This window comes from Onychomys torridus, chromosome 1 (assembly GCF_903995425.1).
Source record: "Onychomys torridus chromosome 1, mOncTor1.1, whole genome shotgun sequence".
NCBI classification, from domain to species: Eukaryota; Metazoa; Chordata; class Mammalia; order Rodentia; family Cricetidae; genus Onychomys; species Onychomys torridus.
The window spans coordinates 167,640,448-167,658,156 of NC_050443.1; positions in this window are offsets into that span (position 1 = coordinate 167,640,448).

Below are 17,709 nucleotides of genomic sequence, written 5' to 3' on the forward strand. Positions count from 1 at the left end.
CAATGAGGGATGACCACGCAATGCCCACACATTGTGACACAAATTGGGTCCTGGGAGAAGGGTAGATAAGGCCTTCCTTGTTATTAAATAAATGAGCTTCTTGTTTGTCTTCAACTGATGCCTGGTGTCTGTGCCATTGATGCCACACCTTCTCACTCCCTCCCCCAGATTAGAATCCATCAACATCTGGTCCCCAACATGGTGTTTCCTTTACTTTCTCTCTCCTACCACAGGTTCTGATCATTTCCTTCTCTTTACTCATGGTGCTTGACAGTGCCCCCAAGATGGTATGTTTTGGTAAAATGGCCCCTCAGTGTTGTGTCCTTTTGGTCTCTTTGGCAGGTAAGCACTGGGAACCCCACTTATTTCCTTCTTTCCTATTGTCATGTCATTAGGAAGGCACATTTCTTTTTTCCTGTTTTGGTTTGCCGGGTGCCTCCACATAAAGATTGACAACCCCCCCCCCCCCCAGGAGGTGGAACCAAGGCTCAGCTCCCAAAAACCATCCCTTGTCCACAGACACCATGTGGCATATGGCTGTGGCCTAAAAATTATGGAAGTCCCCCACTAAACACAAGACATAAGGGTCAGATACAAATTTCCACCCCTGTTGATTGTCAGTTTCTGTCTGACTATTGTTTGCTTGCTCTTTCCCTCTAAAAGATGGGTATTCTTTTTATCACCCCCATGACTCCCATGGAAGATATCTCTATGATATCTGATGAGGAGGAGATGGACAGTTTGGGCCCTGTGAAATCTGTCAAGTAGAACACAGCTGTCAGTTTAGACCCTGAGATATCTGTAAAGGAGAATGCAGCTGTTATTAAGTCATGCACTGCTCCCCCCTCTCTCCACCACCACCAGGGTGGCTGTACTTCCTCTGTGATATGCTTGGGGTAATCTACTCCAGTACTAGCTTACCTCAGGAGGTATCTACTATCCTGCAGTACCAGATGTCTTACAACCTTCATATCCTCTGCCACTGTCAGTCCATAGGCCCATCGATGTCTTTCTAGTTAATATGGACCCAAATGCCAATGGCCAGACCTAGATTCCCACACTCATAGCTGATATTTCCCTCATCAAGAATGAAGCCAACGATTCAGGCCCAGATTCCCCCTACTATCAACAGGTCCTTGCTCGATGGATCATGCAATTATAAACTTATTTTGTTTGGTACCATTTGCTAAAAGTTGTGTTGGAGCCTACAGACTATGATGATCAGGCAGAATCCCAGGCCTAGATGAACATCTTACTTAACATCCCAGTGACCTTATAATATGTTCCCAGGGTGTGGGGAATATGTCCATCCTGTGCACCAGGCACAGATTGGCTTGAATATCTATTTTCAACAGGTCTTGGATCTGGCCATCAAGGCCCTACAAGGGGCTCAGCCCAGCCTACAAGCATTGGGCATCTCTTCCAAAGAATGCACCCCTGCCCCTGGTGAGATGGAGACACCCTATCTCCCTTCAATGACAGCCACCAGCCCCCCTGCTAACCAATCGGAGAGGGTATGCTTGTGTTTTTCTTCAGAGTGCCACTAAACCAATATGGGTCCCAGCAGGAGATGTACAACTAGCCACAGATCATCCTGCTTCTACCAAGGAGGAAATAGACCAGGATGGGTAATGTAGATACTCCCCTTTCTTACTCTCATTGCCCCTCTAAAGGCTGAAGACTTGTGGAGCTTTGCTTTTCCTCATTTTGTGTGACACCCTTGGAGATGAGGAATGTTAGTTTAGCAGGCTGGGAGTTAGCTAAATACATTAAAGGACCCTGGTCAGCTAAGTTTCTATATTAACCATTATAGCTAACAATGAAATTTTCCAATTAAATCAGACAAAGGCAGAGGTTATGGCCTTGGACTTTCTATTTTTTGAAAAGATTTGGCATGATATAAAGAGGCTTTTTGATGCCTCCTGGATTTTCACTTATGTTTTGAATGATGTGGTGGTGTTTTTAATCTTTCTCATCTTTAAGTGTCTCCTACAGCACATCTGGCAACAATGGGAAGCCACAAAGGTGATTCTACAGGTATTATTGGCTCTTAGACATCCAACTCATAGCCCTCCACAGGAGGTTATGCATTCCTGGCTCTCTGAAATTCTGAAGGCTGCTGCCTGACCCTCCCTACCCAGGTTGACTCCTTAGGGATTTATGATCTTCAAGGGCTGATAGTAAATGATAGGTAAAAGCTTGTTTGTCAAGCCAATCTAAGACAGGCACAATCTAGTTGCTGAGCCCCCCTGTGTGAGGTCAACAAGGCTGGAGCAAAGAACTCCAGTTCCTGCTGAGTGCCCATGTAATAAAATAAAAGGGTGGATATGTAGTAGTACAGACCCATAAGGCTGAGGAAATTAGCTCAAACCAGTTGCCAAGGCATGCACATAATATGCTTCCTTATGAGCCAACCTGGAGTCTGCCTAAAGGCCTAGCAACAAGTGCTGTCAGATTTCCTAGTCACTGTCAGTGCTTTGGGATGTCTTTCTGTATGCTGTGAATATGTGTTACTATGATTAGTTAATAAAGAAGCTGCTCTGGCCTATGGCAAGTTATATTATAGCCAGGCAGGAAATCTAGCAGAGAAACAAGAATAGGAAGAGCAAAGTGAGGAATCACCAGCCAGACACAGAGGAAGCAAGATATCAAGGCAGGGCTGAGAAAAGATACCAAGCCATGTGACTAAACATAGATAAGAATTATGGATTAATTTAAGTGTAAGAGCTAGTCAGTAATAAGACTAAGCTAATGGCCAATCAGTTATAACTAATATAAGCTTCTGAGTAATTATTTTATAAGCAGGCCACAGGACTGTGAGGGCCTGGTGGGACTGGAGAAAACTTCTGACTACAGTCAGAATTACTGATCATGCCTAGCCAATGAGGAATGACGACATAATACTCCCAGATTGTGACACAGATTGTATTCTGGGAGGAGGGCATATAAGGCCTTCCCTGTTATTAAATAAACAAGTTTGTTGTTTGCCTTCAACTGAATCCCTATTTCTGTGACACTGTGTCTTCTCACCTCCTCCTCCAAGGGAGCCATTAGAATCCAGCAACACAGAGCTAAACAGAATTCTCAACAGAAGAATCTCAAATGGTTGGAAGACACTTAAGGAAATGTTCAACATCCTTAGCCATCAAGGAAATGTAAATCAAAATGACTCTGATATACCATCTTATGCTTGTCAGAATGGCTAAGATAAAAAACACTGATGCTTATTTTGGAAAGGATATGGAGAAAGGGGAACACTCCTTCACTGCTAGTGGGAATGTAATTTTGTATGGCTACTCTGGAAATTAGTATGGCAGTATCTCAGAAAATTGGGAATCAATCTACCTCAAGAACCAGCAATACCACTACTGGGCACATACCCAGAAGATGCTCAACCACACCATAAGGACATTTGCTCAACTATGTTCATAGCAGCATTATTCATAATAGCCAAAACCTGGAAACAACATCAATGCCTCTCAACAAAAGAATAGATAAAGAAAATGTGGCACATTTATATAGTGTAGTATTATGCAGTGGTTAAAAAAAATGTCATCATGAAATTTGTAGGAAATGGATGGAACTAGAAAAATCATCCTGAGTGAGGTAACCCAGACCCAGACAGACAAACACATTATGTACTCACTCATAAGTGAATATCAGATGCAAAACAAAGGATAACCAGGCTAAAATCAATAACCCCAGAAAAGCTAGGTAAAGAGGTGGACACTAAGGGGGACACACATGGATCACCCCAGGAAAGGGAAAGGGTTTAGATCTCCTGGGTAAACTGGGGGGATGGGATAGAGGGGAAGGGGACCGGGGCTCTAGATGGCTGAGTTGGGGGAGAGATGGGTAGGGAGAGCAATGGAAGAGATAACTTGACAGAGTGTATCATTAAGGGATGGGGAGAAATCTGCAGTTAGGGAAAACCCCAGGAACTCACAAGGTTGTCTCCAGCTAAGAATCATAGCAATGGTGGAGAAGATGCTTGAACTAGCTTTCCCCTGCACTCACAGTGGTGTCTACCCTAATTGTCATCATAGAACCTACATCTAGTGTCTGATGGAAGGAGATGCAGAGACCCATAGACAAGCACTTGGCCAAGATCCTGGAGTTCAGTTGAAGAGAGGGAGGAAGGATTATAAGAGCAAGGGGGATCAGGATCATGATGGGAAAAACTACAGAGATAGCTGGCCCAAGCTAATGGGAGCTTGTGGACACTAGATTGACAACTGGGGAGCCTGCATGGGACTGTACTAGGCCCTCTGAATATGGGTGAAAGTTGCATGGCTTGATTTGTTTGTGGATCCTCTGGCAATGAGACCAGGACTTATTCCAGGTATATGAACTAGCTTTTTAGAGCCCATTCCCTGCAGTGCAATGCCTTACTTAGCCTTTATGCAAGGGGGAGGGGCTAGGTCTGGCCACAACTTGGTATGCCAGCCTGTGTTAACTACACAAGGGAGGTCTTATCCTCTATGAGGAGGGGATGGGAGTGGGATAGGAGTAGGGGGATAAGTGGGACAAGGGGAGGAAGGGGTAACAGGGGTTGGAATGTAAAAGGAAAGAAAATAAAAGAAAAATATTACCTGTAAATAAACTCAAGTGGAGAGCCCACCAGTTGCTGTTTTAATATCAGAAATATCTTGGAAAGAAAGGCAATACCAAATGTTGGCATCATCATTTTGAATTCCTTCTTGCTAGAATTTGTTTGTCAAAATTTTCACTAAGTAGTTTTTATGACTTCCAAAGATATTCAAAATGTTTTTGTTGAAGTCTTTCACTTTTTCTCAGTAGTAAAGTTAGGTCAAAATAAGCTGGTGTCTGTCACACCTTTTCTATGTCAGAGAGAAATGCCATCCATCCTGGCGGCTTTCAGAGTCCCCACACATTTCTATTAATCAGTCTCTAGGGAGAAATTATGGACCGATTTCCAAACTTTATCATAATTTCATGATTTTTGAGGTCTTTCATTTCTACTCACATTTCCTTTGAAAAGTTAATGAAAACTTCAACCTAGCATCACATATCCTTCGAGGTGAGCTGCTAAGAATACAGAAAGATTTGTATCCCAATTCTCTGCTCCTGGGTTGAAGTTGATACCTAACATGGATTAAAAACAAACAAACAAACAAACAAAAACAAACCTGGGCGGTGGTGGCACATGCCTGTAATCAAAGCACTTGGGAGGCAGAGGCAGGTGGATCTCTGAGAGTTCAAGGCCAGCCTGGTCTACAGAGCTAGTCCAGGACAGGCTCCAAAGCTAGAGAAACCCTGTCTCAAAAAACCAAAAAAAAATTGCAATGATAAATTACAATTGTGCAGAGATTTGTCATTACCCCATCTTCAAATGATAAATGCAAAAATCGCATTAAGATTAAGAAATGAGAGTGTTAATATAATGTAATAAACGAAATACTCTTGAAAAAGTCTAAGAGATCCTTATGTACTTATACATTATGCTATATACTTTAAACACATACAATCAAATACTATTTTAATTAAAAAAGATGTAGGTGCTCAGTACCCTTCATGACATTAATGTGCCATCTAGTTTGCATTATTAACAATGCTAAAATCCCTTTGTACCATAAATATATCATACATCTATATTCCTCTCAGCTTTTTTTTTTTAACTCATCTCTGAGAATATATATGTCTATTTGTGTTAATTATATTCAGTTTTCTGAATGTCCCCAAGAGACCGTCACAGAACACTAATTATAAAGGTGATGTTTGCTGGCAAAAGTAGAAGGTACATAATTCGTTTCGATGCTGAGTACAGAACATTATGGCTATTCTGGAGAGTAGCAAAGCAGTTCTCAGTCAGATGAAGTGCATCTGCCCACTAGCACAGTAGCCTAAGCTTCAGCCAGGTTCATCTGGAGATGTGGGTCAGTATCATAGAGTTTGGACAGAGCAGTGATTAGAAGAAAGGGTAATCATAGGTGGTATATGTAAAATATGGAATTGTAAGATGTAGCTAGAAGCAAAGCCACCTAACATAAATGTATGTAAGTCACATACAAACACTATGTATTTCTTATCTTAAAACCAGGACTGAGAACAACAACAACAAAAAAAATCTGACAAATAGAAAATTCTGTATCAAATATACATTTAAAAAATATTTTGGTGTTTTTGATCTTAGCCATTCTGACAGGTGTAAGGTGGTATCTCAGAGTCGTTTTGATTTGCATTTCCCTGATAATTAGGGATGTTGAGCAATTCTGTAAATGTTGTTCAGCCATTTGAGATTCCTCTGTTGAGAATTCTCTGTTTAGTTCCATAGCCCATTTCTTAATTGGACTGTTGGGCATTTTGATGTCTAATTTCTTGAGTTCTTTATATAGTCTGGATATCAGCCCTCTGTCAGATGTGGGGTTGGTGAAGACCTTTTCCCAATTCTGTAGGCTGTCACTTTGTCTTGTTGACCGTGTCCTTTGCTCTACAAAAAGCTTCTCAGTTTCAACAGGTCCCACTGATTGATTGTTTCTCTCAGTGTCTGTGCTACTGGTGTTATATTTAGAAAGTGATCTCTGGTGCCAATGCATTCAAGACTACTTCCTACTTTCTCTTCTAACAGGGTCAGAGTAACTGGATTTATGTTGAGGTCTTTCATCCACTTGAATTGTGAACTGGGAGCTGTAGAGCCCCCAACTTGATCAGGCCCTCTAGATAGGTGAGACAATTGAGTAGCTTGAACAGTTTGGGAGGCACCCAAGCAATGGGGCCCAGACCTGTCCTTGGTTCATGGGCTGCCTGTTTGGAACCTGGGTCATATGTGGGGAGCTTTGCTCATCCTGGAGGGAGGGGACTGGACCTTCTTGAACTGAATCTGCTGGTGTGAGCTGAATCCCGGGATGGGGGAGGGGATGTCTTTGCCATGGAAGAGATGGAAATGGAGGGGGGGAGCTGGAGAGAGGGAGGGGGAGGAGGTGGGAGGGGAACCCATGGCTGATATGTAAAATTAAAACACAAATATAATTTAAAAATTAAAATTAATTCAACATTGCAGTAAGGATACAGTTCAGTGGTAGAACATTTACCAGCATTCATGAGGCTCTAGACTCTGTCCTCATTACTGCACCCCAAATATGCAAATATTAAAATTAATGATCATATCTGTAACAGAAACAGATTGTTTTTAAGCTAAAGACAACTACATTTTAAAATTAATTTTATATCTTCAAATGTATTTATTGCGTGAAAGAGGGGCATGTATGTGTGCATGCCATGACATACTTGTGGAGGTCAGAAGACAACTTGTAATGGTGAGTTCTCTCTTTCCACTATGTTTTTTCAAATTCAGGCCATTGGGGTTGGGAACAAGAGACATTATCTATTTAAATGTTTTATTGGTCCTTAAAATAAAATAAAAGACTTAGACATATGGATATTTAGAAATACACAAATATATTTTAGATATCTCAATTATAATATGGTCTTGTGGCTGGAAATAACAATAAATGAGTGAACTAATTGCAAAACAAATAATGATTTTACTCTGAAACAAGAAATATGAGTAGCTGCTTAAAAAGAAAATAAAAAAAATGAAATTGTCTTGTGGACAAAGCAGTTAGGGAGGGACTCAGGAGGCCTGACCTTAACTGAAGAGCTGTTGGCAACTGATGCCTGCTAGTAGATGGTTATTGAGTTTTCACCAGGGGTGTGGCTCCTGGTAGGTTTCGGTAGGGAAGAGGATGAAGGGAGTGGCCAGGACGTGTAGAAGGGAGGCGTGGAAGCAGATGTGATCAAAATACACAAAGAACTGCAGGCAGCTAAAGAATGGTGAGAGTGGGAGAGTCAGTCTTCCCTAGGGAAGAGCACCAAATGGTTACCGCAGTCAGTCCTGAAAAATACACATACAGGTAACATTATATAGACTGAGCAGTTTGTCTTTATTTATTAAGGAAGATAAATATGCAAAAAAAGTACATGAAAAAATTAATGCTAAAAAGAGGCCATGAATCTGAAAGGTGAGATATGTGGGATGATTTGAAAGGAGGAAAGGGAAGGGAGAAATAATGTAACTATATTATGAATCTCAAAAACAAAAGAAATAATAATAAAAATATGTTGTGTACATGTACAAAATCCTCAAAGAATTTAAATGGACAAACAAAGGAAAAGAAAAGAACAAATTAAATAAATAAGCTTTGACTTTATCATAATTTTAACAAGTAGAGGAAGTTGTTTCCCATGATTTCTCTGTGCATTTCATATTGGTTCCAGACTTTGATGCTCTTAATTAGATTGTGCTCTTGCTATTTTGAATTTGTTAGATAAAGATAATAGGACGTTAGCTTAACACATAGTCTGGTCTTGAAACGCTTAGTCCCTTCAATGCTGTAAGCAGGAACTCCTCTTTCATACTGCCCTGGGTATTGTTTTCAAACAGTTTTCCCTCAAACACAAGTCCACGAGTACCATGTCCAATAGATTTATTCAGGAGGAATTTGTGGTGGACATTTTCCTTTGGCTTCTTGCTTTTATGACACAGCTGGCATATGAGAACAGCCAACTGAGGCTAGACCCTATTCCTAAGCATTTATTAAGCACAGCCAAACCAGTCCCAGTGTCCCTGATTACCATTGCAGTGTCTGGAACACAACTGTGATTGTTTCTCTCAGGCTGCCTATTGCAAAAATGTGCACAGTGAATAGGAATGAAGACTAAATGTAGCCTATGTTCTGTTGTCTACATATGTATGGGCTTCATCTTACCAGGCTGGAATTACCTTTTTGTTGTTTTTCAAAGAGGCCTGTTTGAGTGTGAGCTAGCTAGCAGTATCTCTAAAAATGCCTCAAATTGCCCCATCTCTCTGTTTCATCTCATTTCTTCTTTTTCCACACCTCACCCCATACCACACAGGGGGGAGTTTAAAGTATGTTCCTAACTTCTCTTCATCCAAAGCCAGGTGAGTACAGCCCACTAATTATAAGTGGATCTTTGGGTCTGAATGAAGGACACACTGTCATCTCCCATCGTGTCTGCTGCACTATTCATCTGTGGAATCTGGAGCTCTTGGCAGAGAATAATTATTCACTGGAATTCAGAGTTTCCAGGGAAACTAAAGATTGCTTCTCACCTGGATATGTTTGAAGGCAGAACTTCAAAGATCAATAGCAATTTGGAATTATTGGGTCCTATGCCAAGAAAGAAAGGACAGAAGCTCACACCAAACCTAATTTTCATGATAAAAGAGTTAGATCAGAGAGCACTGATGTGGACAGTAAGGATCAAGAGCCAAAAACAGTAAAATCAAGCATACCCAAGTCTCTTGCTGACTATACAGTAGTTTGGATGATGTTCACAAATGGACAAGAGTAGGAATGAGTATCTGTGAGAAAGTGAGGTATCTATACTTCATAAGTGTAGAACAGCATCCCAGGAATCCCCCAATGCTTTCAAGTGAAATGAAAAATTTAGAAGAAAAGAGGGACAGTCACATGAAGTGGTTCACTTGATGTTTAGAGAGGACAGAAATCTCATATAGAAAGATACAATTATATGGACATCTTAGTTCTTAAATGGGTTACTGTAATTATGCAAATCTACCTCTATTTAATGATGAAGGAAACTAAGGCACTTAATTCTACTTGTCCAAAACTACTCATAACATTTCCTGCACATTTACAGTGATGAGAGGCATCAGCACATGGAATTAGCTTCAGTCAAATGAAGACATGGATGCCAGGCCTGTCTCTTACACCTTTCCTTCTTTCCTGCTGTCTTGTGGCCCAAAGCTATGCAGAAGACTGAGACATGAAAGCAGAAAGGTCAGGAGGTACTTGAGAACGCAGTCAGGCAAATTCCACTTCTGCAAGCTGTAATGTGAGCTTATTCCTCCTTTTCCTACCAAGTCCCCCTGCATGAGGCCCACCGGGTAGGGCAGGATCACTGTATTGCACTTGAGACTGGAGCTTTAAATCCTCTGAGCTGAGTGAACACTCTAACAACCTAAGGTGATTGCAAGTGGATTCTACAAAAGATAGTCAAGAATCAAAAAGAAAGTTTGACAAAATATGGTCAGACAAAGGTATTAGAGAATAAAAATTAAACCATTTTATTTTCATTCTTAAAGTCCAGGAATAGGAACACTGTTTCACTGTTTTTTGTTTTTTTTTTTTTTGTCAGTTAAGCCTGTAAATACTTCCTCAGGAGCACTAAGAAACGCTTGTAAAAATAAGCTAATGTGAATTTGTAGGCAGTGTTTTATGTTAGAGGTCTTTTTCCTGCTTTTGAAAGTGTCTGATCATGTATTTCTCTGGAGAGACCCTTTACAGAATTGATGTGAATGGAGCAAAGACCACTTTTCAAACCTTCTGACATTTCTTTATCCAACCAGAATTTTTCATCACCATTTTTGCAGGACCTGGAAAGAGACATCTTGTTTGTTGCATAGATTTGGTGGAAAAGATAAAGTTTCTTTCATAAAGATATTGAACCAGAAGCCAACCTTCAACTGATGCCAGATAAAAATGTTCCAGAAGATGTGAATGGATTACACTGCTATTGTAGCAAAGTCTGTCAATAGCATCTGAGGGCTTTCAGAAGAATGCACCCACCCCCACCCCCACCCAGGAGTGGTGAGCTCCCACAATCTGGCTCTGTGATCTGGTTAGTTCAATAGGATGCTTTCCTCTCTGCTACACTTCTACATTTTGTGTCGAAGAGCTGCTTTATTGCAGTTTATACACTATGTTAGAGCTTGTGCAGAGGTTCATCCTGTTCCCTATCAGTACTGTCTGCTCTCCCAAAAGAGCACATCAATCCCAACACTCACAGAGAGTGGCTAACTCATTCTAGTTTGCCCGAGACTTCCCTGAGTTTATCATTGGAAGCCTTACTCATGAGGCATCCATCCATTATGGCTGGCAAACCTGGGTGAGGAATCTGTCAAGGGTCTCAGATTGAATGCCAAATCCTGGGAAAGACATCCTTTCAGAATCTTATTTAAATCAGGCTCTGAATAAAGGGATACACATTGAACTATATTGTTATGAAAATAATATCCATGAAAAATATGCCATGATAAAGAAAAAGATGAGTGATATAGAGTCAAACATCTGCACGTTCTGTCACAGCCAAGATGTAATAATTGAGGACCTACAAAGACAGAAGAATATTATTGATTACTTCATAGAAATGATGAGCTAAAGGAGTCGAGATCATAGAAACAAACTGCAAATGATTCTTAATCACATGAAAGCATGCTTATCCACATTTACATAAGAGAAACACAAATTGATAATTCAATACAGCTCAGTTTTTACCAATTGGCCTGCATCCTATGCTTCCATAGCTTTCTCTAGTTTTGAGACTGTGAGGAGATAGGGTTCTCACACTTTGTTGGCAGGGGTGTAAAACAGTCCATTGCTTATGGTCAGGATTTAGATGATATCTAAGCAAAAGCACATACCTATTTCCCCTTTTGTTGTGCTGACTCCATTTCTTGGAATCTGCTTCAAAGTTATGTGGGCAAACATAAATAGTATTATTCCCAGGATTATTAGTAATGGCAAATTTTTAGATGGGAACTTGAAAATGCTGATTAAGTTAAAGTTTTGAAAATGAGCAACGGGCATCATTTTTGAAGCAATGTTCAAATAAAATAATATCCACTGTTTGGGTGGATTGCTACTGTAAAAACTGAATGTTTTAGTTATGGCTTGTAGTTAGAGTTTTCCTGCCTGGCACAGTTAGGACAAATCTCTCTTACCCGCCAGTCCCACAGTCGCTCAGACCCAACCAAGAAAGCACACAGAAACTTACATTGTTTACAAACTGTATGGCCATGGCAGGCTTCTTGTTATCTGCTTCTTCTGTCTTAAATTAACCCATTTCTGTTAGTCTATACTTTGCCACATGGCTTGTGGCTTACCAGTGTCTTTACATGTTGCTTTTCATGGCGGTGGCTGGTGGTGTCTCTCCCCAGCCTTCTACTTCCCAACATTCTCTTCTCTCTTGTCCTGCCTATACTTCCTGCCTGGCCACTGGCCAATCAGAACTTTATTTACACAGAGCGATATCCACAGCACTTCCCCTTTTCTTTTTTTTTTAAGGAAGGTTTTAACTTTTACATAGTATAATTACATATAACAAAACAATTATCAAGCAAGACTTACAGTTACAATATTAAAGAAGATATCCTATCTATCTTATATTTGTGAGTCTAAGGTTTTATATCTAACTTATCTTTTATCACAACTGAGGAAATTATAACTATCTAGTCTTCAACCACATCAAAGACCTCAGAAGGATATAATATTACCTGAGAACTGGGAGAAGGATGCAAGCATTTTTCGGGAGTCTTGCAAGAGTAGACAGAGACAGCTGGCAGCCTGGACAGTCACCTAATGTTCCTTTGTAAAGTTGGGGCATTTTTCTTTAGCCCACAGGGTTAGAGTCTCTTGGTCACTTCTCTCAATGTCCTATAGAATGTCTGGCAGTTTCCTCTGCAAAGCAGGAACCTGAAGGACCATTTTGTCAATCAAAGTTTAGTGGTCACCTTTCTATGGGTCCTGCATGTCCAGTAGATCAAGCAGTCCAGGCAAGAACAGTTTCTTGCCCAAATGGCTATTTTTGCCAAGGTGAAGATAAATCCCACATGAAGTGTCTTCAATGCCCATCCTCCTCTCTGAAGTAAATCGGTGCTGCCAGGAGCAGACATGTCTCACTGTCCAGAAAGTCTAAATTTTAAAAATATTTTAAGTGCCATATTCTATAGGTCTTTGAAGTATTTGAAGATTACCTATCTATCTGAAATATCTCTATGTATATCTAGAAGACTAACTAACATGGCTACGAGTATGATTATCATAGATGACTAATCATTAATCTATTTTTAATTATCCATTTCAATTTAAAATGAGCTATACAAACATAATACCTTAAACATGATTAGAAATATACACACAGTATAACAAAATTAACTTTAAGTTTGTATCAATAGACTAAAATCTATACCAATGTAAAACATTTTAAACAAGTTGTTGCTCTTTAGAAGTAAGTTCCTTAATCTACCCTTTCATCCTATTATATCTGTATCATATCCCCTTTTCTTCTTTAGAAAGAGATCGCATATATAATCAACCTGATTTAAATGAAGATATTGGTTTTTCTCTGTCCCACACCAGAGGGCTCTTCTGATTTGGGACACAAGAATATCTTAACTTTTCCTTTTAACAATGTGCTTGGGTTTAGAGAAGTAGTGAGCCAATTCCATTTCCAAAGCCAGCTTGATAATTTTGGGAATGTGGGCGTAGTTTCTCTTACTACTTCCTGCTGGAGGGGGGCGCTGTATCTTATGCGGACACAAAGAAAATTTTAGGAGTATGGAGTAGTTCATGAGGGTGAACCTCTGAGCCAGTTGCCTTGAAACCATTCTGGATGTAGGATCATCTGGGCCATGGTGTCATTGGAGACCTTTCAGGTGGTCTTGGCTGATCAAACCTGATGTATCTTAATCTGGAACAAATCCACAGCCTCTGGCTTTCTGTGGAAACAAAAGCAGAGACTCCTTTCCAAAGCAACACATCCTTATATCCAAATTTCGTGGATACAAATAACATCAAGAATCAGTAAGCATGGTTGCTATAGTGTGACCTAATATTAGGAGAAACTACAAGAGACAAAAATAGAAGGAAAAAAATGGGAGTGAGTATAATTATAGTGTCAAAAATCATTGGAGATGCCCACTGACCTTGGGGATTTAATTCACATTGCTTATCTGGATCCTCTGTCTCTATGCTCTTTTCAGTCTCTAGCTTATTTGCCAACCCAGGTATACTTCTAACCCTGTTCACTTGCAATTATAGATATATCTTCTAGATTGCATATCTATGCACATCTGCCTCTAGAAACTGTTTTTGTTTGTAACAAGTGGCATAGTAGGGTCTAGAATGCACATTTATTTGAGACCCTTCAACATCCATTTCCACTTTTGTCCTCTCTGCTTTTCATTGCTGTGATAAACGTCATGACCAAAAGTAACATGGGGGAAGAAAAGGGTCATTTTAGCCACTTCTTTGATGTGACAACCCATCACTGAATGAAGTCAGGACAAGAACTCTGTTGTTACCACTGACACATGAGTGCCACTTATCAGACCTTTATAGATACCTTGACATTGGTCATTGTTGTGTTTCATATGTGTAGTTAGAGTTTTCCTGCCTGGCCCAGTCAGGACAAATCTCTCTTACCCGCCAGTCCCACAGTCACTCAGACCCAACCAAGAAAGCACACAGAAACTTACATTGTTTACAAACTGTATGGCCGTGGCAGGCTTTTTGTTATCTGCTTCTTCTATCTTAAATTAACCCATTTTTGTTAGTCTATACTTTGTCACATGGCTTGTGGCTTACCAGTGTCTTTACATGTTGCTTTTCACGGTGGCGGCTGGCGGTGTCTCTCCCAGCCTTCTACTTCCCAGAATTCTCTTCTCTCTTGTCCCGCCTATACTTCCTGCCTGGCCACTGGCCAATCAGAAATTTATTTACACAGAGTGATATCCACAGCACATATGTGTTGTAGAGCTCAGTAGGGGTGCTAGCTTCTTTTTTCTCTTGGCAGCTTGCACAGCATTTTCTAGTAGCATGGAGGCTAGATTTCACGGAAGGGGCTTTTGGGTCAAGCAAACCTCAGTAGCTCATGCCTAGGCAGCTGAATGGAGCTTTGATTCTGTCCCTGTAGACTGTCATTCTCACTCTGTTCTTGAGCTGCTGGTTGACATTTTGTGGTACAGAGTGAATCATTCTTTTTTTTTTTTTTTTGTAACTCTTCTCTTGCACAATACATCCCAACCACAGATTCCCCTCCCTCTACTCCTGCCAGTTCCCTCTCACCTCCCCTTTTCCCCAGGGAAGGCACTGTAGAAAGTAGAGACAGAAATAAGGCACTTGTTACTATTTCTGAGTTGCTAAATGAAACAAAATAATAGTGCTTACCCACTTTTGGTCTTTACATAAAGCCCATTTACATAAACCTAAATTCTGTTATTGGCTGAGTCAATTTGAGTTCAAGGTTTAGTATGTGGAAATAAAAGCATTTGAATGGCTAGTGGAAGGGATGTGATTTTAAGGGAAAAATGTTCCATCATTGTGAAAAAGCAGATTTAGATTCAAGTTGGCAATTGACTACACCTTAGGGTTGTCATTATACTATTCTATACTACATTATCCTCAGTTATAAATTTAATGATAGAATGTCTATTTTGCTTTATATTACACAATATTGTGAACATCACAAAAAATAATAATTTTGAGCTAAAACAAAAACCTTTGAAAACTCTTAAATTAGAGGTAATATTATTACTATCAGAAGAACTTGAAGCCATCAGCATATTTATAATAATACATTCTTTTTTCCTGCACTACAAGTGACAGGAATAATTCATCAAGATTTGCACTTCTACAAAACACTCGATGAAAACAAGAGTGGAAGTTTCTAAAGCAAAGAGGATTTCATTAGGCTGCTTAATATGAGTATTTATAGCCAAATTGTTTCCCAATTGACTCTGCAATACTCATTTGTGATTCATAATTCTTGGTGAATAATTGCAATTATCATATGCTTAATGAGACAGTAATCCCCCCTCTATTCTCTTTATTTCCTTTTAGGCAGAACCTTGCATTTAATGATATGTGCATCAAAAACAGTCAATCTACTAGAAAGCTGAATACCTACCAACTCCAAAACCAAAGTACAAGGACATGAACAAAAGTTGCACAAATGGAACAGAACAATACATACAAATTACTCTGGGAGTGATCTTCCTTCTGTCAGATAATTATAAAAGCCAAGATTTGTGCACTGTATGTACACATACTACATGCAAAATGTCTCCTAGAAAATCTGTAAGAGGGTCCTAGGGGGTTGTAATTCAGTGGGTAAAGTGCTTGTCTTACAATCACAAGGATGTGAGTTTGATCTTCAGAAGTAAGGCCTGGCGATATGCACTTAGAATCCTGGCACTATGGAGGAAAAGGCAGACAGATGTCTGTCTAGCCTAATAAGTGAGCTCCATTCTATTGAGAGACCCTGTCTCAAAAACAAGGTAAGCATCATTTCTGCAGAACAATATCAGTATGAGAAGTTATAACCTGTCTTCTTCCACAGCAAGATGCATGTATGATCCCACCTTTGCATGTGCACACATGTACACACATACATACTACTCTAAATACTACAAATAAATGAGTCAATGCATTATATTTTAAAGACAGTCATTTTTATTTGACTTCTGTGGTGGTAATCCTCTTAATGTAGGCTCAGAGCCTTGTCATCAGCCAGTGGCAACCATACATAAGTCCCATGGATAGGAACCACATGCATGACCCTATATATCAAATCTGAGTATGCTTGGGTAGGATGCATGAATTCTTAGAGTTCATTCTGTGTGGTAAATGGAGCCTGTGGTTTGGACTCATTCTGATCCTGCACAAAATTAAACATCCAACAGGTAGCAATACTTCATGTCTCTAAAGCACAATTTCCTCAATTTGGAAATTATTTGAAAGATTAAATGATGTGAATGCAATTGTGCACTTTCTCCACTCCCTGCCTTGCAGAAATTGGTCACATTTTCAATAAACAACACATTTTTCCTCCTTTCATGTCTCTCTAGTCCTCATATGTTCTCAGACAGAGGGAGTAATGTGGTGGTATTGTGTTCCCCAAAATATTGTGCACCCCAATAAACTTATCTGGGGTCAGAGAACAGAAAAGACACAATATTAAATATACAGGTTAGGCGGTGACACTCACACCTTTAATCCTAGCATTCCAGAGGCAGATATTCCTCTGGATCTCTGTGAGTTCAAGGCCACAAGGATACAGCCAAGCATGGTGAATCATGCCTTTAATCCCAGGGAGTGATGGCAGAAAGTAGAAAGATATATGAGGTGTGAAGACCAGAAACTAGAAGCATTTGGCTGGTTAAGCTTTTAGGCTTTGAGCAACACTTCAGCTGAGATTCATTCTGGATGAGGACTCAGAGGCTTCCAGTCTGAAGAGACAGGATCAGCTGAGGAATTAGCAAGGTGAGGGAGCTGTGGCTTGTTCTGCTTCTCTGATCTTCCAGCATTCACCCCAATAACTGACCTGAGGTTTGATTTTATTAGTAAGTACCTTTAAGATTCATGCTACAGAGTAGTGTCTCTCAGCCCTTTTTCCTCACTTAAGTAGGGAAAGAACTGAAGCCATCACTTCCAGGCATTCTTCACCTTTTTCTCCATTGGAGAGTGTGAGTGTTTGCCCAATGGAACCATGCTGTCAGTGAATGCTTCCTGTTAGGAAGGCTCTATATATCTCACTGAGGTCTCTAAGTGTATGCTTAAATCCCTGGGAAGGTTAAGGTTAGAAAGTTCTAGCTGTTTCCTTTCAGAAACTCTGAGAGTGAGAGGTTAAGCATGGTTGACATTGTACTGCAGGTCTGGCTGTTTTTGACTCTGAGGAAGAATGATAAAGCCTCTCTTAGCCTCAACACAATGCCACATTCTTCAACTACAATGTTTATTTAAACATGGTACTTCAGTCAGCTTGATTTGGGGCAAAGAATGGGTATAAGCATTCTTGAACTTCATTGGCCTTCACCCTCAACTTCTTCAAAATAGTTTTATTGAAATAAAACAAGTTAGTTGACATGTACAGCAGCTGTATTGTCACTAATTTCATAATCTTTTGGTTTTATTTTGACTCTTT